At 35.2% G+C, this 23,514-nt stretch overlaps 2 long non-coding RNA genes across 2 annotated transcripts; both read left to right on the top strand.

Annotated features, from left to right (window-relative positions):
- Positions 1–4,854: 4,854 nt before the first annotated feature.
- On the top strand, positions 4,855–5,408 carry LOC120636010. Its single transcript, XR_005659330.1, has 3 exons — positions 4,855–4,926; positions 5,105–5,195; positions 5,374–5,408. It is a non-coding gene; the product is annotated as an uncharacterized LOC120636010 (long non-coding RNA).
- Positions 5,409–6,590: 1,182 nt separating this feature from the next.
- LOC120636008 lies at positions 6,591–8,054 on the top strand. The gene is made up of 3 exons (XR_005659328.1): positions 6,591–6,628; positions 7,050–7,183; positions 8,023–8,054. It is a non-coding gene; the product is annotated as an uncharacterized LOC120636008 (long non-coding RNA).
- The last annotated feature ends 15,460 nt before the right edge of the window (positions 8,055–23,514 follow it).

Below are 23,514 nucleotides of genomic sequence, written 5' to 3'. Positions count from 1 at the left end.
AAGTTGATGTTAGCAGAGATATCAGCTCTCAGGAGGTCAATTAGGTCAGTGTTCCGTTCGGAAATACCTTGAAAAAGTTGGAGTCAGTCAGAATAGTAAATTTGAACTCCACTAAATTCGCATCACTCCAATCAGAAACTTCTTCAAGGGAGGATTTCAAGCATTGTTTCATTTCACTCTGAGATCTACATCGCGTTACTTCTTGTGCTTGGAGTCGTAACTCTCCGTTACAGTGCTACCATCCCAAGGATTCCAGGCTTTAGCAGATCATTACGGTGCAGAAGAAACAGATATTATGTAATACTCCTAATCCAGCTACAAATAACATTATCACTACTCATAAGCAAAGTTTTAAATTATAATAACAAAATATATGCTTGGGAAATTAACTAGTTATAAGAGTAAAAAAATTGTGTTAAATCCAAATAACCATTATGTAAAATATCGACTACCTTGTACCAAGTTTAATAAAGAGCCTGGCTTTTCGATTAAGGGTCTCAAACACAAAGAAAAAAACTTTGAAAAAAGTTATTAAAAATATCATATTGTAATCGATGTCATAAATTTAAACTGACAGGATTTGAACCTGCGACTCTGGCAGTCGCAGCCTGAGCTACGGCTCTTCAACTACCGATACCGATATTAGTATATGCATTTATATCTGATATTATATCTGGTTCTGATATTATATTCTGATCAATCACTAACAATCCCAGTGCTGGCAACGGGATTGCTTGACGCATTTACTTACCTCTTGGCGGTGTATCTTCACACCATTTGAGCTATAGAATATTAAGTATTTATGCAGTTTCAGGATATTAAGATTATGGTAGGTTTACCTACTTGGAACAAATCAATTTAAAATATCAACATGATAGGGCAGCGGGCTTTCAAAATACGTGGTCACATAAACACGTCTAAAATTAGTGAATTATTGTAAAATAGCGTTTACTAGACAAACCTATCCTAATTTAAAGTGGCATTTACCACGAGATCAAAGGCGTTGGACTTCTGTATTCTTCTTTATACTGTGACTATGCAGAGGACAGAGCGCATGACGAGAGTGGCACTGCAGGGTATTGATTTTCTCTAATAAAGGAGTGGCCTGCGTCCAGTTTGGCTCCAGTCATCGTTTCGTTTGGTTGTGTCTCAGTTATTTAAGGTATATTTTTTAATTCTCTATTTAGGGTTTTTGCGTGTGTGTATAAATGCAAGAGACATTCATTAAGCAGGAAATACTCTTCAAGTGCGGAGAATATAATGTCAACGTAAGTATATTGTAATATTAAATAATATGGTATATAGGTATTTTATATATATTCTTTAGGTTGCCGGTATCTAGTATGTATCTATTAGGCAGACAATGTATTTTACGCTAGATTTATCATCTGTGTTTAGTTACAGTGCATACACCCTTTTTGCTAAGCTCGCCCGGGTAAAGCTAGCATACGCATGCGCAGAATGTACCAATTGGGTATTGGGTGTAGCTTTTAACCAAGGTGACCTGAAAGATATCTGAGATTAAAACTCAAACTTACCTAAAATCTAGCCCCATTATCTTGTCATTATATCATATTTTTCACTACAGGCAAAAAAGTTTGTCACTTTGAAGAATGGTGGTAGAATACCACCAACCCATAACTTTAATTAAAAAGAATTCAGAACTTAATTATTATTAGACATATACAAATTGGTATACTCAAAATAAGCCATAATATTCTTTTTTAACTTTTGGGCAATAGACAGTGCAGTGTATCATTCTCAATCAGTGCGAATAATTTATTAATATTTGCACTGTGACCACGCCATTTTTTAAGCTCACCCGGGCAAAGCTAGCATACGCATGCGCAGAGTCTAGTCATCATTATTGGTTTTTTCCTTCAACTTTCACATCATATTGGATGGAGCTTTTAAACTTGATGGCCTTAAAAATTATTCTGACCATAGAAACTCAAACCTCAACCTTGTAAATGAGAGTCATCTTGTAAATGAGAATGTCAAGTTTGTAATTGAGATAATGCCACTTTGTTTACTCAGGCTACCTGAAATTACGACAACGTTGCGCGGTGCATAATGCTTAGGGAACTCCTCACTTATCAGGGGAAAAAAATATAAATTCGGTTTTTGTAATTCATAAGAAAAAATTTAATAATACAAACACAAAATACCACACCTTGTGGCATGAGACACAGACAATTGGTCAGTTTTTATTGATTCAACCACGAAACCATAATCTTAATTATTATTAGTAATAGTATACGTATACAAATTGGTATTTCAAAATAGACAGCAAAAATAATCTTATTTGCTTGGTTTACCACCTAATAACGCAGCTGCATAACGCATGCGCACACTTATTGATTTGATCATAACAAAGAACGGGCCGTGTTCAGTTGGTGGATCATTCTCGATCTGTGCAAACGTTTTTTGTTCATAGGATATACAAATTGGTATTTCGAAACAGTTAACTAATAGCCATATTCTTTATTAACTGGGCTTACCCACCCAATAACAACCACCACCACTTATTGCCTTTGTTCATCGATTGAAACCGTAAACGGGACACAGGACTGATGAACCATTTCCGTTGCAAAGCAGGACAATAAACAGTGCCGTGACTCTCAGTTGGTGGATCATTCTTGATCAGTGCGAACTTTTTCGTTGAGCGACATAATGTTATCTACTTTTTATTAAAAAAAGGTAAGATTCAGCATTTTGACACCCTCTTTGTAAGCTCGCCCGGGCAAAGCTAACATACGCATGCGCAAAGTCTACTCGTCATTAGTTATTTTTTTCTTCAACTTGCCCACCGGTTTTAAACTTGATGATGATTAAACTTGATACTTGAATGGAGCTTTTAAACTTGGTGGCTTTAAAAATATTTCTGACTTTGAAAACTCAAACCGGATCCCCTTATCTTATAATTCAAATTGATAATGCCTCTTTGTTAACTAAAACCACAAGTTTGGTTCGAGTTATATTAATCGGTTTCTACGCGACATCAAACCGGAAAGTATCGCTTACCGCCTTTTTTGAGACGTATTTATCGGTAGGGTGCTATCGTGGTAGCATGCCTGCAAACAGATATAATATTCTTTGTTAGCTCGGATGACTCGTCCAATAACGCAGCTGCATAACGCATGCGCACAGTTTTTGATTTGTTCATAACAACCATATCAAAGCAAGTAACCGCTTTTTCGTGGTAAAGCACGACAAGGAACAGTGCAGCGACTCTCACTTGGTGGATCATTCTCCATTAGTCATCATCATGATCAACTCTTTGCCGGCCCACTAAGGGGCACGGGTCTCTTCTCAGATTTAAGATGTTTCAGGCTTAGTCGACCACGCTTGCAAAGTGCGGATTGGTAGACTTCACACACATTTGAGAACGTTATCCTCCTCCTTCCTCAAGATGTTCTTCTTCACCATCAAAGCAAGTGATATTTAAAATGTCTTAAATTGTCACAGCTCTCAATCATTACGAACAGTTTTTGTTGTCCGAAAAGATTTAATCCCCATTCTAAATGGTAAGACTTAGCATTGTGATTGCACCTCTTTTGTAAGCTGACAAAAGAGCAGCAAAGCTATCATACGCATGCGCTGAGCCCACTCATCATTATCGATTCTTTCCTCCGTCTGTCACAGCGTACTGGACGAAGCTGTTATAAATTAAACTTAAAACAAACCCCCTAAAAAAGTTGCATTTTCACTTTGATTACGATAAAAAGATTGTCGGTTGGTAGTGATTTTACCGCGACACTATAATTTCAATTATTATATACAAATTGGTCTTTCAAAGCCGCCAGCAAATAGCCATTAAATTATTTGTTCGTTTGTGTTAATAACACAGCTGCATAACGTATGACAACTAATAAACTAATTGATTTATTATTAGAAGCTGCACTAAGAGCGGAGACATGAAATTTCGCAAACGCATTCAATTGTGACGGTTACTTTTACTTACCGCCAAGACTGGCTGTTGCAGGTGAAGATGATTACCGACGAGGAACTCGTCAACGGCTAATTGCACAGACAAAAACATTGAACATGCGTTCAATTTTAACATTTTATTCTAAATGTCTTCATGACATAGCTGTTGCATTCTGGGTTGGCATCCGACGAGGAACTCCTCAACGAATTTGACCACAGACTCAATATTTTGCATAGGTGTTTAATTCTGATCTTTGATTCATATTGAGAAAAAATCTTGTGGATAAATTCGAAATTCCTTCTTCAGCAGATGCAGATGGTGAGGCCGAGGCTCGATGTTCGTACTGTCCGCGGAGCAAGTCCGCACGCTTGTGGATATGGCTAAAACTTGAGCTCGATGGTGAAATTCGACGCCGGACGACACAGGCGATCAGCGATAAAGTTATCCGGTAAGAAGAACTCACTACTTTAATAGACAAATACTTATATTTAAATTTATTTTAAAATTCTGTTTAAAAAGCTCATTGCTAATCGGATGCTAATCGTTTCGAATGACATTTGATCGGGCACTCGCCTACCTATCTGTAATACCTGAAGCGTGTTCTTAGATTCACCCGTTTACTAAACCCTCAGTCATCATAGCTCTCCATATTATTTTTTTCAAAGTTTCATCCTCTGCAAAAAACCATGACTGAAAAAAAAACATACAACATTTCTCAGGAGAGATGATCACTAAATGAATCAGATCAGATCGATCAAAAATTTGTAAAATAATTTACTTCAGTAAAATTTCTACGAAATATTTTGTTCTCTTGTCAGAAAAACTGTTTGAATTTGTAGAAATAATGATAGCTTAGTTACCTGAAGTATCGCAATATAAGAAAATACTGTTTCATGTTTTCAGGGTACGGCACAAACAAGCGGGAAAAGCAGGCACCGTATTTAAACAGATGAGATGAGATGCGACATATGCTGTGTGATGCATACTTAGACCAGGTAAGCAGAATTTTTAGAACTATACAGTGAGGCGAAGAAAGGCCATTTTTTACTTCAGTAAAATTTCTACGAAATATTTTGATCTCTTCTCAGAAAAACGGTTAGAATTTGTAGAAATGATGATAGCTTAGTTACCTGAAGTATCGCAATATAAGAAAATACAATTTCATGTTTTCAGGGTATGGCACAAACAAGCGGGAAAGCAGGCACCGTATTTAAACAGATGAGCTGAGATGCGACATTTGCTGTGTGATGCATACTTAGACCAGGTAAGCAGAATTTTTACAACTATACAGTCAGGCGAAGATAGGCCATTTTTTACTTCAGTAAAATTTCTACGAAATATTTTGTTCTCTTGTCAGAAAAACTGTTTGAATTTGTAGAAATAATGATAGCTTAGTTACCTGAAGTATCGCAATATAAGAAAATACTGTTTCATGTTTTCAGGGTACGGCACAAACAAGCGGGAAAAGCAGGCACCGTATATAAAACAGATGAGATGAGATGCGATATATGCTGTGTGATGCATACTTAGACCAGGTAAGCAGAATTTTTAGAACTATACAGTGAGGCGAAGAAAGGCCATTTTTTACTTCAGTAAAATTTCTACGAAATATTTTGTACTCTTCTCAGAAAAACTGTTTGAATTTGTAGAAATGATGATAGCTTAGTTACCTGAAGTATCGTAATATAAGAAAATACAATTTCATGTTTTCAGGGTATGGCACAAACAAGCGGGAAAGCAGGCACCGTATTTAAACAGATGAGATGAGATGCGACATATGCTGTGTGATGCATACTTAGACCAGGTAGGCAGAATTTTTAGAACTATACAGTCAGGCGGAGATAGGCAATTTTACTTCAATAAAATTTCTACGAAATACTTGTTCTCTTCTCGGAAAAACTGTTTGAATTTGTAGAAATAATGATAGCTTGGTTACCTGAAGTATCGCAATATAAGAAAATACTATTTCATGTTTTCAGGGTATGGCACAAACAAGCGCAAAAGCAGGCACCGTATTTAAACAGATGAGATGAGATGCGACATATGCTGTGTGATGCATACTTAGACCAGGTAAGCAGAATTTTTGCAACTATGCAGTCAGGCGAAGATAGGCCATTTTTTACTTCTGTAAAATTTCTACGAAATATTTTGTTCTCTTCTCAGAAAAACTGTTTGAATTTGTAGAAATGATGATAGCTTAGTTACCTGAAGTATCGCAATATAAGAAAATACAATTTCATGTTTTCAGGGTATGGCACAAACAAGCGGGAAAAGCAGGCACCGTATTTAAACAGATGAGATGAGATGCGACATATGCTGTGTGATGCATACTTAGACCAGGTAAGCAGAATTTTTATAACTATACAGTGAGGCGAATATAGGCCATTGTTTACTTTGGTAACAACTTAAAAGGTTAACCCGGCTCAGTTTGTTATGGGCGCGTTTGGAACCCTCGTAGCTTTAGGTTTAAGTTGGCGAACGAAGTTATCACCATCCCCTTACAATTATGTCAACAAACATTTATCGTGATAGGCCTACATGAATAAAGAAATTTTAAATTTTAATTTAATTTGGTTAAAATAGCTAACAGAAATCTATCGTCTTGTTTTAGATTGGAAAATCTGGGCAAACCACATCACATTCAACAAGCAGCATTAGGCAGCAGCAGCTTTTAAGCAGCTTTTGGCAGTACTCTGGGTACGTAGAAGCAGGATTCAGTAAACATTTATAAAATTTGGCTACATTGTTCTTATTTACATCTTTGCTCTGTTTGCCTTGGCGAAATATAATAAAGTTATAATCGATGTGTATTAGACCGCGAAAGATGATATTAATTGCGCGATAGATAGTTATGTAGTAAAAGTATAAAAGGAGGAGATAATGAGGCTGATGATAAGGAGTTTTTACACGTCAAGTATTCAAAGTACTGGTAGTGTGCGTATTTGAAGAAAATAATAAAGGAAATCAAAGATGACAGTATGTTCTGCCGAGAAAATAGACGCCTGTGAGACGGGCAACATGAAGGAGATCGGCATCGAAAAATGACAACCAACATTGATATCATCCTCTTAAAATGTGTTCTATTGTCTTCTAAAACGGTTAATCGTTTTTATTTCAGTTCTAAAATTCCTACAATACTACTGTTGGGTTAAAAGATGTAACTAGAACAATGGAGCATGTAAGGAAGATTTGATCCCGGCAGCCAAGAAGCGACACCCCTGAACACCATTTAAGAAGGACAATAATAGACAGGTACAAACTTTAAAATTTATTTTGAGGAAAATATCAATTTTGAATTGGTTTAGTTCAAACCATCTTCATCGTCATCATCATCATCTCAACCACATGAAGCCCACTCCTGAACATAAGTATTTTTAGGGATTTTAACTCGATACGATTTTGTGCAACCAATAATATCTAGGCCTTGATTTTTCTTTAAGACATGGCTTTTTACATAAAATATAATTGATATATGATTTTACCCGTCGACGCCAGTTAAAACATTCCTTTATAAAGCTGTTTGGTATTAAACTTGGGACCGACATAAATTATTTTACACTTGTTTGTACTGTAGAACTTAGAACCGCGCGCTAACCTAGTTAATCAAAATAAATAGGTTCTTGTTAGTAAGGCAGATAAATGCAGAAAATAAAACATCCTCATTATGAAACGAATAAAAACATCATAAATAATACCTTGTTATCAAAGAATTAAGAAAAATAATTCTACCCCAGCAATGGCTGGCTGAGCTTTTCAAACTATTGTACAAGCCATGACACTGCTGCACAAGGACTATCAAAAAATATTTTAATTTTATTTTTTTTAAATTGGTAGGTACTTTCTAATGCGCGCAGGTTGGGAAGTCCTGCTATGACAAATTTCAAAACCAAGATGGCCGCTACCATAAAATGGCGAATTATATTTTTTGTAACAATTGCCTTAATATGCTTAAATTGAATAATATATTATTCACTACATTCAATTACACTATATTGATAGTCGGGGGTTTTCAAATTTTAAATTGATAGATTTGTTTTGTTTAAGACAGTTTACAGTTGTCATAGAAATAATAAAGAATTTTTCTTAACTAGGTGTTGGATGGTGGAGAAAGAAGTTGGCGTTGATGATTTAAAAGGAAAGCTGGAAGCTGAAAAAAGTGCTTACAGTGTATATTAATAAATTAACGCACCCGGTGGTTTGTGTAAAAATCTGGATTTTAAGTTTTTCGATTTAAGAGCCCGGTTCTTGCCGGACTTAAAAAAGGACCTCAATAATCCGATTTCCTTCGAAATCCTAAAACTACAATGAGAGAATTATTTACTATGAAGAGTTATTTATTGACTGAGTTTGAAGTTTTGTTATAAAAATGAAACAAATTTTTATAACGAAACTTTTTGTATACTGTTATTATTATTATTGTGTAACTTAAATTTTTTTTATACATCTTAAGATACACAATACTTTATGTGTTACTTAAGAACTTCTTAGGTATTCCGATAAAAATACTTGATTTCCTTTTTAAATGTAGTCACAGATCAAGTCAACGCCACTGAAGACGCAGACCGGAAGCGGCAGTTGGTCTTTGCTTAATAGATCTTTCGAGAACGCATAAATTACTTTTATGCTTTCCCAAAAACGTTTAAAATTTGTCTATTTTTTATAGTTTTTTTTAATAAATTCTACATGTAATTGTTTAATAGTATAATACACGCGTTATATTTAAAATATAAATATTATTAAGCGATTATTATTAAGCGGTTATTATTTGGTTAAGATGTCAAATAGTGACATAATTTTTTTGCATATTTTAACAAGAAGGGATGTCATAATTTCTTAACCTCAGTTTTCAACTCTGGGCGTTCATTGCATTGAAATCTTAATGCGCTTGAAATATATATGTTGTGATATCATACAAGTAAATAACATAATCAGGGCCACATCTGTTTCGAAAAGTTGTTTTTTGGGCCATTATTCTTGGGCTCGCGTTTGGATAACCTGCGCTCAAATTGACTAGTGCAACCTTGGTGTACGACCGCTGCTTATGATGTCGGGACATATTCCGCGGATAATGGTTCTTATGCACTCGGTTTCTTAATCCGTAATGTTATAATGGCCGCGGCACGGAAGAGGACACCGTCTGTAAAAATTACCCTTAAAATGTTCGGTATAAATAATTGACAAGGCGATATAACCTTTCTTATTTTTTATTTAATAAAAACAATAAATGTATTTACACGTAATTTTCACGCGGGTTATAAGATATGAAGCATTTAAAACACGTCGAATGTACAATTAGTGGTAAGTGCTTAATATATATATATATATCTCCTCTTTGGTTAGAAATTCCAATTTAAAATTTATACAGCTATTGATTGACCCATGCTTTTGTGTTTTGAAACCTCTAATTCATTGGTTTTTTCCTCTCAGTTTACAGAATGAAATATCGCGTTATTTACGAGTACGAGTTCCATCGTGTCACCAGTGCTGTAGAAATGATTCGAAGGATTACCCGACATAGGACCTATGGCGCCGGTGTCGCCAAAGAAAACACGGTTCGTTGTTGGTTCCAACGTTTTCGTTCTGGTAATTTCGACCTGCAAATCAAGCCCCGTGGAGGGCTGGAGACCAAAGTTTATAATGAAGAATTTAAGGCTTTTGTGGAAGCGGGTCCATCGCAATCCACTTCCGAGATAGCTGCAGGCTGCGGTGTTAGTGATAAAACTGTGTTTTTTACAAATGGAATCAATAAATTATTTATGAGATAGCAAATGTGCATAGATAGAAATGGTACATACTTCGATTAAATAAATATATTATATATTAAAAAAAAAAACGACTTTATGTTCCTCTCTTTCAAAACGCCAATTTCCTCTGGAGGATGTAATATTAATAAGTCATACATACGATAAAGTTTCAAATATTGCGTAGTATGTATATACTTATTCAATTAAACCTTTACCCCACTTTCTCTTATATATTTTAAGCGTACGTGAATAATAAAATTTAATGGAAGGTCAACTGATGTTTACATCGAACGTGAAAACAGCTGGAAGCTCAGGAAATTATTCTAAGAGAGGTGACGTTGGTAAATTGACACTTAAAAAACAATACCTTTAATAATTTTTAAGATAATTTAACAAATATATAACTATATCGTAACTCTTTGTATTTAGTACTTAAAGTTTCTTCAAATCTTCTACGAAGGTGAATTTACAGGATTCCAATAGCATATAATAATATTAGCGCACTGCAGTTTTAAGGTTGAAATGAAATAAATTGGAAGTTACTGACAATTAGACAGCACTTTAGAAGAGTTTCACCACTCGCTACCTAGACCCCTTCTTTTGACTCATATGTTATTTATCTTCTAGTATGTAGGCTTGTTTAGGCTCGAGTTTCCACTGGTAATCTTTGTCGAGACACTTCCATGGCGAAAGCACCGGACGTGCGCTCTCCGCAACCCGCGAGAACTATCTATTCAAATTTTTGAACCAATCTCGCAATGATTTCTTGCTCGGTTTTCGTTGTCTTCATACTATTCATCACATGCATGCAGTTCTGCGATTAATAATCCATAATCAATGATCTTTCATTGAATACATAAATGAAATAGATCAGATGAATTTAAGATTATTCAAGATGATCGTCAAACACGAGTAATTACAGCAAAAGCGAATCAGTAGCGAATTAAATCACATTGATCCCTTCTAATATACTCGTTATATAATAATAATACCATATAGTGATTCTTCGTCCTCCCTTTTCGGGGGAATGGCCGTATGCCATCTTTAACTTTTTTCTTATTACGTGCGTTTTGGACGTTTAAATAATGGAAGGTAAAAAAAAATCGTGGAGAAAATTGCATTCTTAAAAGTTTTCATAATGTTCAGAAAGGCGTAAGAAGTCTTTGTGCACTTCGTCAACATCTTGCATCGTGGACCACGGCCTAAAACCTCTCCTTCTTGCGACGGGATACCTACAACGGTTAGCAAGAAGTAAATGCATATTATTTGAAAAAAACATTTTATTTAATATCTAAATCTATTATCTAGCTTTAATTGTTAAGGATTGACTTGACGGCGATCAAAGAACAACATGAAACGTCGGAGAATACGGTGATAGCGTTTAGCGAGGAGTTGATATCCTTACCATCCAGTCCAGTAAACTCACCGTCACCGTCGCATGAAAATGTACACGCGATAATGCTCGGAGCGACTCAAAAACGCCACCCCAATAATGCGTTTTTAACGTCCGTCGAGTTACCTAGTTCCGTGTTTTATGTAGACCTATTAGTTGCCTGAATGAAATAAATAAATAAAAACAAAGGTTATAGAAACAAAATTAAGGTTGTTGTTTTTTTATCGAACGATATTAGTAAGCTTCATCCATCTCGAAGAGCACATGAATGAGATTGTAATGTAGCATCGTATTCCCCAGATAATGCTGCTAAATTGTTTGTTAGTAGTCTAAAGTAAACTTAAGAAATATTATCAGGTTTATCAACATTACCATTGTATGTACATAAAGTAGTACATTGTGTGTATTATAGAAAGACATTGATTTTAAACTTTCATTTAGTTTAGTTCAAATAGGGCGTAAAGCCGAATTAAGGCGCGCGGCGTCCAAGAGTTCATTCTTCGTTCGAAGGTTGCATACTTAAAACCGCTAAGGACGTAGTTTGGAAGCCTTTGTTTTAGAATATCAATTGCTTTAGACCAGGGCCAGTATTCTCTTTTGACGAGAAGAAACTCTCTAGACCATAGAAATCTAAATAATTGAAAAATATTATTTTCTGAACTAAAGCACGTTGCATATGAATCTTGAACTCTTCACATATCAATCGCATATCAGTCGTTTTCGCTATCCATCCAGTTTCGATACTACTAGACGTCTTCTGGATTGTTTACGTTCATAATTTGTTCTAAGCGTACATTGTGTTATCGAGGCATAGCATACATAAACAAATGTTCCTATGAAATATTAAAACAGTGCCTGATGTAAATTTACGTAGCATACATGGGACGGGACCTGCGTACTACCTACGTGAGACCAGACTGTCTCTAGCTTTATGGTAAAGATTTACTTTGTTATCAAAGAAAATGTTGAATTTTAAACCTATTGTCTTGGTTTTCTTAAAATTGTACGCAGAGGTCTCCTCTCAGTATGAGAAACTTATAGACCATAGACCACCAAGCTGGCCAAGTATGTTGCATGAGAAGGCTTGTAAAGTATTTCTATTTCAAAGCACGATGTCTTCCTTTAGAGTTTGAACAAGTTATACAGACACAGTTTATATAGACACGCACGTAATATTGAAAAGTTGGAGAAACGCGCCGTGCCAATCCTAAGATTACGTATCTGCAGTTCCTTGATGTTCATTTTTCCCTCATTATCATTGTATAATAGAGATATTTATAACGATATTTTGCCGTGTGGTGACGGCAGATCAGAATACGGTTGTCACCACCCCATCTCTACCCACGGGTGTCGTACGAGGCGACTAAGGGACTAGCAGAGAGCGGGCAGTAGCGTCCTCTGTGCTATTACTTCCATCTACTGCGATCACTAACCCGTTTGCCCAGCGTGGTTATTAGTCAAACCGTCTCCTTGGTATTTAGTCCAGCGGTGGACTGGTATAGGGCTATTGATGTTAAGAAGGTACTTAAGAAATAACTTTTCATGTAAATCTTCCATCGCCACTAGAAGAGTAAATGAACACTGTTTCTTAAGTAACTACTTCAAGCATTAATTAAAAAGAGGCATAAAACGGTAGGAAAGAAGAACAATTTTGCAAATACGCATCGATACTGAATCAGCGTACCTATTTTAAATTAGGTTACTAGGCTCACTAAACGTGTGTGCGAACTACCAACGTCGAAAGGTCGATTAGGATATTAATCTGATATTATATGTAAGGTCTTAGTAATAGGCATTTATAAATAAATGGGATCCCTTAATTCAGTCTTATACTATCTTCTTATTATTGCCATTTTCCCATGCTGTGTTGGTCGGAACACCATGTCTTCTTCCATTAAGTACCAGTAGCCGTCAGCTCACCAACCATTTATTTTGCATATCCTCGATCTTACAATCCATTCGTCACTTTTAATAGTTTCGTATAAGGTCAAAGACAAGATATTAAATTACATGATTCGTATCACCACGAGCAAGGCTGTGAAGGGCAGGAGACAATTATCTCCCCGGGGAAAGGTTAAAAATGTATCTTTTCCCACAGCGGTATCAACTCTTAGAGCACTGGCGCACAAGTGGAGATAATGTCTTAATAATATACGTGTAATAAATAATAAACGGGTGTAAACTTCTTCTATTCCACGTTGCCGTGCTTTAGCAGGTGGATACTTTAATTATATCCCCTGTCAGCGGATATAATCGGGGGATATAATTTTGGTCTCCTGCCTGTGCTAGCCGTGCTGTGGCAGCACCAGTGGTATCGTATGACACTGCCCCTGCCACGCGCTGTGCACGGAACGCAGTCGGAGTGACGCGTTCCATACAGTTTCATAGGATACGACGGGGGTCCAAGTCTGCTATTGCAATTTTAAATCAGTGGTCAATTTAGTTAAGGTCGTCCACAGTTTTGTTGTGACACTACCTTTACCTAAATAAAAAATTTGAAATTCGTTTTAGTGAACGGTTAACTTAAGGGTGAAACGTGTACCAAATTGCAATATATTCTTAAAGTATATTTTAAAAACAGTTCCATGCCTTTGGTGGGCATTCTACGATGCGATGATTCCTTTATTTCACCATCAGCAATTTAAAAAAAAGAACTTTGCTACCAAGCAAATTGGTTCATGATCTTATACTATCCATACATATTATCACTACTTAATCCAATTTTAGCATCAAATTTCATTCATCATCAACTATCATTCATTCAACCCTCATTTACATCACGAGCAAGTGTCTGTATTTTAAAATTCTATTTGAGTACGTAGGTATCTACTATAATTAGTTTTAGAAGAAAAAAAAATTAAACTAACATTAAGTTAATTTTTTTAAGATATTGTAATTGTTTAGACTACTTTAAGATTCTGTACGTATTTTAAAAACTTTGTTATTAAATAATAAAGTTATATAATAAGTTAATAATTTGATCGAGTATAATGACTCTCAAAGCGAGAACACTCAGCAGGATTATAGTTAAGGCTCGACAGGAATATAAATTTCCATGTAGCTAGATAGGTACTCTTTGTAATATTGATTCATTGTAAATAGAATTAAGTACGCGTAGTTTAAGATTGAACTGATTCTGATGAGCTGCGGTTAATATATAACCAACATACATTACGTCGTGTAGAAGGTAGTGCCTGCTAAAGGATACTAATGCAATTTAACTCTTCAACCAATTATATGGGTTTAGCGCCAGACTGCCTGCATCAAGCACCAAGTTATAGTTAAATAAAAATACTAAAACATCTGATAATATTATTAAAGCATAAATTACCTTCGCAAAAATTCTGCAAAAGACAGCTCATCCGATAGTTCACAGTTATTTTAGGATGATAATATAAATGTAAGATAATTTGAATATAGTAGGTATCTACTTAAGATTAGGATAAACCTACTTAAGATTAGGATAAACTTATTCCGTCATTTATTATAATGTCTATGATCTAAGTATAGCGATACTTTAGTCTACTATCTAAGCATTTTTTTTATATTTTTTTGAATTTTTATATAAAAACTAATGAACTAAATCTATATTTAGCTTATTTATATTTAAAACTTTTTTCTTTTTTGTCTTTTTTTAGTTTTATATTTTTTCTATCTACTTTTTCAAACTTTTGGATTAATTTACAGTATCTTATTGTATATCATAACTTTTTTTTTAAGTCTTTTCTTATTATTCTATATTTTAATAATGATTAAGTGTGATTACTAATGAGTCCTTTAAGCAGCAAAACCTAGATTTAGCAGTGGAAACCGCCGGATAGCTTGTGTTATAGCTATTAATTTTCCATAGTCTAAATCAAAGGCTCGTTAAGATAGCATGATAACATGCCTTTCTTAATGGTTTAAGCAAGGCATGTTATTATATACCTGCATTAATTAGTAACTACTATGATAAATTGGAAAAAAAATAACCTAATCAATATTTAGGTTTATACGTGTAATAAATAGTAAACGGGTGTAAACTTCTTCTATTCCATGTTGCCGTGCCTTAGCAGGTGGATACTTTCATTATATCCCCTGTCAGCGGATATAATCGGGGGATATAATTTTAAGGAGGTTTATAAGCAATAGGGATAATTAAGGAAATTATAATTTCAAAACTGCGCTAGTTTCGTACAGTCGTTAATAGGTAAACATAACTTAAGTTTAGCGCTAGACTGCCAGCATCAAGCACCAAGTTATAGTTAAGTAAAAAATACTAAAACATCTGATAATATTATTAAAACAAAAATTACCTTCGAATAAATTCTGCAAAAGACAGCTCATCCGATAGTTTACGTTCAGTTATTTTAGGATGATAATATAAATGTAAGTAAGATAATTTAAATATAGTAGGTACCTACTTAGATTAGAAGTTAGTACCTATGTATTATTGTAAGACTCTGCAAATAGATGATATTGATATAGCCAATACGATTTTAGAAAATAGGAAGTGACTCCGCTGATCTTCCAGCCTGCTGGACTGCAGTTTGAAAGTTACGTTTATGTCCTCGCCTTTTTTGATAACAGACTATTTTAATTAATTTCAGTCTTGATTAATACTTAAATTGAAATGCAAACGAAACCTCGATCGTACTGAAATTTATTGGATTAGAAAAATGAATATTAAATATTGATTTTGTATAATAGAAGAATGACTTGACCTAAACGATTTTGTCACAACCTGCACAGCTAGAATGGGCAAGGCACTATTTTCTCCCCGGGGAAAGGATAAAAATGTATCTTCTCGCACAGCTTTATCAACTCTCAGAGCATTGGGCACAAAAGTGGAAATAATATCCAAATAATATACGTGTAATAAAAAACTGGGGTAAACTTCTCCTATTCCATGTTCCCGTGCTTTAGCAGGTGGGCACGTTAAATTTATCCTTTGTCAGGGGATATAATTTTTGTCTCATCCCTGTGCCAGCCCAGCAGAGGCTTAAAAAATGTTACTCTCAATTATGTTTTATTTACGAATGAAGATGATACATACACTTATAGGACGTTGTGAAAAGCGTTGCAGCTGCTTGATTTACTTACTTTTCCAACCAGTTCCCAAATCGTTTTTTAAGGTAGGTTGCCAGGCCTTGTCACGGTTGCATAAGTTAGTGAATCGGGTAGCAGAAACACACTTCGCAACGTCCTATGAGCCTGGAATAAACTCATTATTTAATAATTTATATGATACATATGGCGTGTTAACGTTATGTTTACTCGTAAATAAAACATAATCCCTTATCCTGTTATCTTTCGTCATTTCACCTACCACAAAATCATTTGTATATTATATTCTATTATTTATAAATATATTTATGGTGTATTGTTATATTTGGCCCGGGTTTGGGTTCGTCATAAGGGCCTTTTTTATAGTTATGACGTACCCACCAACCTTAAATCAATTGGATATCTAATACCCTATCTAAGACTTTAACCGCAGAGAGGTGTGGTCTTATTTTGGAGATTCCAATTTAGTCAATTTTAAAACAAAACTACCAAAATCATTAAAATTGTGTGGTGACAAATTTTCAATACTATCTATAGCCAACCGCTGAAATCATTATCTTAGGATGGATTTTCTCAATAGGCATCTTATGCAAATTGTTTATAAAGTAAATATGTCACTGTCATCTTGCGGACATCACATTAGAGCAATCTTATTCATTGTTCTTAGTAACGATCATATTTATATTTATACATCTTTGCCCTTCGATTTTATTTTAAGAGCAAAGCACACTTGATACGTTAGAAGCACGTGTGCGTGACAGCAACCAGCTGCATCGTATGAAATTGTATGGAACGCGTCACTCCGATTGCGTTCCGGGCACAGCGCGTGGCAGGGACAGTATCATACGATGCTACAGGTGCTGCCACGCAGACGTACCTACTGTTACCCACTTTCATGGTGTGTATTGTTCTTTAGTGTTGAGGGGAGTACTTAGAGGACTGTTTTCTATCTATCTGCATCGTAAAACGTTTCTGTGCTATAAAACTCGTTAGGTAACTTAAAAAAATAACAACTCCTTTTAGTTGATACTATGTTCTTGTGTCTACTTACCTACTTTGTTTATTCAAAGAATAGATAAGTTTTCTTTGTAAAATGTATTCATTGAAAGTAGAAATAATTACGCGTAGTTAAAGATTGAACTGATTATGCTCCGTTGACATATTGCCACTCAGATCGTTTTTCGTTTTATTTCGGTTAAATAAAATATATTTTACCACTTTCCTAAAAGCTACACTAAAGTAAATTCTAGAAACATCTTTAATAACACATAATAGTTTATTTTCATTATAAAGTGTTAAGTGATTAATAAATAACAAAGATAATACAAACACCGCCATAGATTATTATTACTATATTGTGCCACGTGGTGACGGCAGAACAGAATACAGTTGTCACCACCCCTCCTCTACCCGCGGGTGTCGTACGAGGCGACTAAGGGAATATAGCAGAGAGCGGGCAGCAGCGTCCTCTGTGTATTACTTCCATCTACTGCGATCACTAACCCGTTTGCCCAGCGTAGTTATTAGGCAAACTGGTATAGGGCTATTGATGTTAAGAAGGTACTTATGAAACAACTTGTCACGTAAATCTTCCGTCGCTCCTAGGAGATTAAATGAACATTCTGTTTCTTAGGTACCTACTGCAAGCATTAATTAAAAAGAGGCATAAAACGGTAGAAAAGAAGAACAATATTTGCAAACTTATTTTTTCATTAATATAATCATTAATAATAGGTTTATTATGCTTTCGCAATAGGTCGATTAGGATATTAATCTAATATTATATGTAAGGTCTTAGTAATAGGCATTTATAAATAAATGGGATCCCTTAATTCAGTTTTATACTATCTTCTTATTATTGCCATTTTCCCATGCTGTGTTGGTCGGAACACCATGTCTTTTTCCATTGACTACCAGTAGCCGTCAACTCACTAACCTTTTATTTTGCATATCCTCGCTCTCACAAACCATGCATCACTTATAATAGTTTTGAATAAGGTCAAAGTCAAGATATAAAATTTCATGATTCGTATCACCAAGAGCAAGGCTATGGTAGGCAGGAGACAATTATCTCCCCATGGAAAGGATGAAAATGTATCTTTTAATAATATACGTGTAATAAAAAACTGGGGTAAACTTCTCCTATTCCATGTTCCCGTGCTTTAGCAGGTGGGCACGTTAAATTTATCCTTTGTCAGGGGATATAATCGGGGGATCTAATTTTTGTCTCCTCCCTGTGCCAGCCCAGCAGAGGCTTATAAATGTTACTCTCAATTATGTTTTATTTACGAATGAAGATGGTATATACACTTGTAGGACTTTGTGAAAAGCGTTGCAGCTGCTTAATTTACTTACTTTTCCAACCAGTTCCCAAAGAATTTTTAGGTAGGTTGCCAGACCTTGTCACGGTTGGATAAGTTAGTGAATCGGGCAGCAGAAACGCACTTCGCAACGTCCTATTAGCCTGGAATAAACTCATTATTTAATAATTTATATGATACATATGGCGTGTAAATGTTATCTTTACTCGTAAATAAAACATAATCCCTTATCCCGTAATCTTTCGTCATTTCACCTACCACAAAATCATTGATTTCCATTTGAATATTATATTCTATTATTTATAAATGAAAAAGAAAATGAAATTAAATCTTCAATACAGCCAGCTAATTTGGGCCCTGCTTCTCTATTTTATTCTTATCGTAACATTATGTTAGCCTCGATAAATGATGTTTAAATTTGCATTGCGAGGTGTCTTTATGACCGTCGCAAAAAGCGATCCGCTCGCAGGTTAATTTTTAATGATATAGAGACTCAGGACCCTTGTATCGTATCGGAAAAAGCTTGAAGATCAAGCAGAGTTACGAGTAATTGTAATTCTTATGTGCTATCTTGTTAATTATAGTATTGCTTAATATTTTTGATAAATTATATTATCTTGTAGCCAGTAAGCACAGACTAAAGGTACAACAAAAGGGGAAGCTCATATTTCCCCAATGCCTCGGCCGCCGGTGCGAATGATGCGTCTTTGGCAGGACTCTAATGCATATTACCATAATTGATGCTTTAGCCTGTGTTTACGAACTGCTTTGTCTACCTAACCTAATACTAACTCTTGTCCACATTTAAGCTCAACATGATTAAGGTTATTGTATTATTATTATGCAAAGTTGTATCTTTAATTATTTACTACTTAAAAACCTATGGTATAAATTTTTGACTACAATTGTATTAATCGACCAAAACAACGTTCGGAAAATATTCTTATGTTTCACAAAATGTGGAAGGGAACAATGTAAGTAGTCGCCGTGTCTGTCTTTTTCGCATTGGTTTCTCGCTCAGGAGCTCGACTTCACCGTCGGAGGGCCGAGTTCGAATCCCAGCACGCACCTCTAACTTTTCTAAGTTATGTGCGTTTTAAGTAATTAAAATATCCCTTGCTTCAACGGTGAAGGAAGACATCGTGAGAAAATCTGTGCATCCCTGTGAGTTCTACATAATGTTCTCAGAGGTGCGTGGAGTCCACCAATCCATCATGGGGGACTACGGCTTTAACCCCTTCTCATTGTGGCAGGAGGCCCGTGCTCTGTCTGGTAATGGTAAAATACTAACTACCAAAATATCAATTTTCTAAATATATTTCACAAAAGAAGCCAAAAAAATTGAGAAAAGCAATACCTAAGGCCGGTGATGGAAGTCGAGAACTGCGGATTATAAATTCCACTAAAATTACCATTAGAAAATAGCAAAACGTAGTTTTTTTGAGAATCTTAGACAGAAGACTTTGAATCAAAATGCTATGGGATTTGAGCAGTGACACAAATTGTACCGAATTGAAGGAGGCTAGTGTGCATACACGGCCAATTACAGGGATAAAGCAATCACCTCTACACTTTTCAAAAGTATGGACCGTGCATTGAATAAGATGCTCTTGGCATACCTCGAGGATAAACACCGAAGACAGAGGCTTTTGTCGTAAACGACCCACGGGTGACCTTTTAGTGTAGGTATGTCATGGGCTAAGCGATCGACAAGCACGGTGAAGCGCTTACCGCTTCACTTGACGCGTCGAAGTTGTTGGTGTATAATGAAGTGTTATGCTTAGCTCGGGTTTGTGTTCGTCATAAGGGCCTTTTTTATAGTTATGAAGTACCCAGCAAACTTAAATCAATTAGACCGCACAGAGGCTTTGGCAGGTGTGGTCTTATTTTGGAGATTCCAATTTAGTCAATTTTAATACTAAACTACCAAAATCATTAAAATTGTACGACGTGATAAATTTATAATACTTTCTATAGCCAACCGCTGAAATCATTATCTTTGGATGGACTTTCTCAATAGACAACTTATGCAAATTGTTCTTAAAGTAAATATGTCACTGTCAACTTGCGGACACCACATTAGAGCGATCTTATTCATTGTTCTTAGTAACGATCATATTTATATTTTTTACATCTTTGCCCTTCGATTTTATTTTAATAACAATGCACACTTGATACGTTAGTAGCACGTGTGCGTGACAGCAACCAGCTGCATCGTATGAAATTGTATGGAACGCGTAACTCCAACTGCGTTCCGGGCACAGCGCGTGGCAGGGGCAGTATCATACGATGCTACAGCTGGTGCTGCCACGCAGACCCACATCCACTGTCATGGTGTGTATTGCCCTTTAGTGTTGAGAGGAGTATTTAGAGGACTGTTTTCTACCTATCTGCATCGTAAAACGTTTCTGGGCTATAAAATTCGTTAGGTAACTTAAAAAAATAACAACTCATTTTAGTTGATACTATGTTCTTGTATCTACTTACCTACTTTGTTTATTCAAAATATCAAAACTTCCAAGTAAAAAAACAGATAAAAATTAAAGCATATAGTATATATAGTATATTATAGTCTCTAAAATACAGGTCACCTAGTGTGTAGATCAACAGCCAAGCCAAAATATTCGTGCACTTTCCATCAAAATCTCGGTAACGTCGCTACTCAAATACGAATTAGCTCGTATCAGGCTCATAATGGTACCGTTACCGAAATTATGAAGTATCCCGAAATTATTTTAATAACCAAATATATCGACATGACGCCTTATTTTCGTACTAAATTTCATATGAAGGTACCTAATCTACTTACAATATAAATGCAGATGCAGCGACGCGACGCATTACCCAACTTATTAAAACCACAGTGACATTAAGTATATACCTACTTGGAAATATTTTTTTTTTGTTTTTCTTTAGGGTAAGTCTAATTATAAAAGGAAGGAATTTATATAGGGATAAATCTATTTATTTTTTAAGGACTCTATTTTAAGCCATATCTACAATTATTTACGATACATACTAAAAATAGAGTCCATATTGCGTTGCTTTGTTCTCTACCTCGGTTTGCACCTACTTTAAGAGCACAAAATACAGGTAAAAAGAAGACTGAAAGAGTATTTTTAAAATTATCTACGTTTAAGGATATGTAGTTTGATAACTAATAACAGGGCTGGTTGCCGTAAATGGGTGAACAAATGAACTCTTTGAGTCTTTCCATACCAAACGACGTATTTTGGTCGATTAATATTGTGGTTTGTACCCTCAGTACAAGTTTAGTACGTTCGCAGTCTTAGACGTTTCGAGTATCTAAACACAATAACTCTATAGTTTAATGGATCTAAAATTACTTCTGCCATGAGAACTAGCTGAATATGTAGATAATTTCCTTTTACTCTTGAGCTTCCAGCGTTTCGATACTCGAAAATGACTTCACGGTTTGAAGTGTACTAAGCTTTCATTTTGAGGTAAGCGTAATATTATTTTTGTATGCAACATATTCTTCAAATTACTAATATGGTATTTTTAGATTTATACTTATATTAGATTTATTTTCTACTTAGATATAAGCCTACTAAGTATTCCATATAGAGGCTTCAGATGGAATCAATATATTAATTGTGCCCATTCTGGTAAAAGCAGTAGATACCTAATACCTACACAATTTACAGATTATTATCAAATACCAGAAAAAGCCAGTTTCCATACTAATAATTTTTATCTATTTAGTTAGGCCGATACCTTCTAATTTAACGCGATGATTGACTTGAAACTGAAAATTTTATGAAATCATAGTTTTATTTGATAATAGCTATACTAGTATTTAATTAGTAATAAGATTACTATTTTTATTTTGGTCCCATAGCCAAACTTTTACTGAGAGGATTATACTTAAATCAGTGTAACGAACTTTCTTTACAGAACACGTAAGAATACTACCTACTCTAAAGTTTTGGCAGATGTTTAACGACATAATTTTTGGTGGAGTTAATACGGTTTATCTATAAGTAGTTCTAGCCATTCAGTACATACTGAAAGCTATTCAACTGATCGTAAATTAGTCAGCATTCTAAATTAAAGATCAAATTCTAAGAAGAAACACGTTAAATTCCAGGTTTTGTTTAATAAAACTAAACTTTGCTTCGATTAAAACTAAAATTTCCCTTGCTCAATCTCTTCTTCTTGCTATACTGGATTATGCCGACTCGTGTTATCCTGACCTTACCGAAGAGCTTCTTAATAAGCTCGAGCGCCTTCAAAATGTACGCATCCGATTTGTGTTTGCACTGCGTAAATTTGATCACATATCGGAGTACCGAGCTAGACTAAAGTGGTTGCCTATCCGTTTACGCCGTGAACTTCATCTACTTTCCTTCTTTTATTCTATTCTTAAAAGTCATTTACCTCCCTCTTATTTAAGGGATCGTTTTCGCTTTATCTCTGACTCATCTTCTCATTCCAACCTTCGATCCCGCCTTGGTAACCGTCTGGTACTCCCATTTTGTAAAACGAAGTTCTTCAGTAATTCTTTCATCTTTGAGGCAATTATGCTCTGGAACAATCTGCCTGCTGAAATCAGTGGAAGTAGTTCCCTTCCGATATGTAAGAGTCGTCTGAAGGGCTACTACCTCTCTTTGAGTGATGGAATCTGAAGTATATTCTTTCTTTTAAATTGTGTGTTAAAATCTACTTATGTATATTATGTTTGTTATATATTGATATATATTATGAATATTTATATATTGCGTATATTTATTTAAATTATATATGTATTTGTATCTTTACATTTATATATCAACACTCTTGGCACCATCCCGTTCTCTCGCTGTAAGTCCTATCTACAAAGGTTGCCTGTAAGAGATTGCTTGCAGCAATAAGGCCGCCTTTGCATGTCTACATTGTGTTCTGTATACTCCTTACTGTTTCTTTTCCTGTATGTTATACGTGCAATAAAGTGTTTCTTCTTCTTCTTCTTCAAACGAATAATAACTTAGCCACTTACCACACTATAACACATTAGGTTAGATCAAATTATGATAACCGTATTGACACTATCAAATGTCGAGTATCTTAAACGTAATA

The sequence above is a fragment of the Pararge aegeria genome, chromosome Z (genome assembly GCF_905163445.1).
Source record: "Pararge aegeria chromosome Z, ilParAegt1.1, whole genome shotgun sequence".
Lineage (NCBI taxonomy): Eukaryota > Metazoa > Arthropoda > Insecta > Lepidoptera > Nymphalidae > Pararge > Pararge aegeria.
This window is presented reverse-complemented; position numbering and strand designations above follow the sequence as displayed.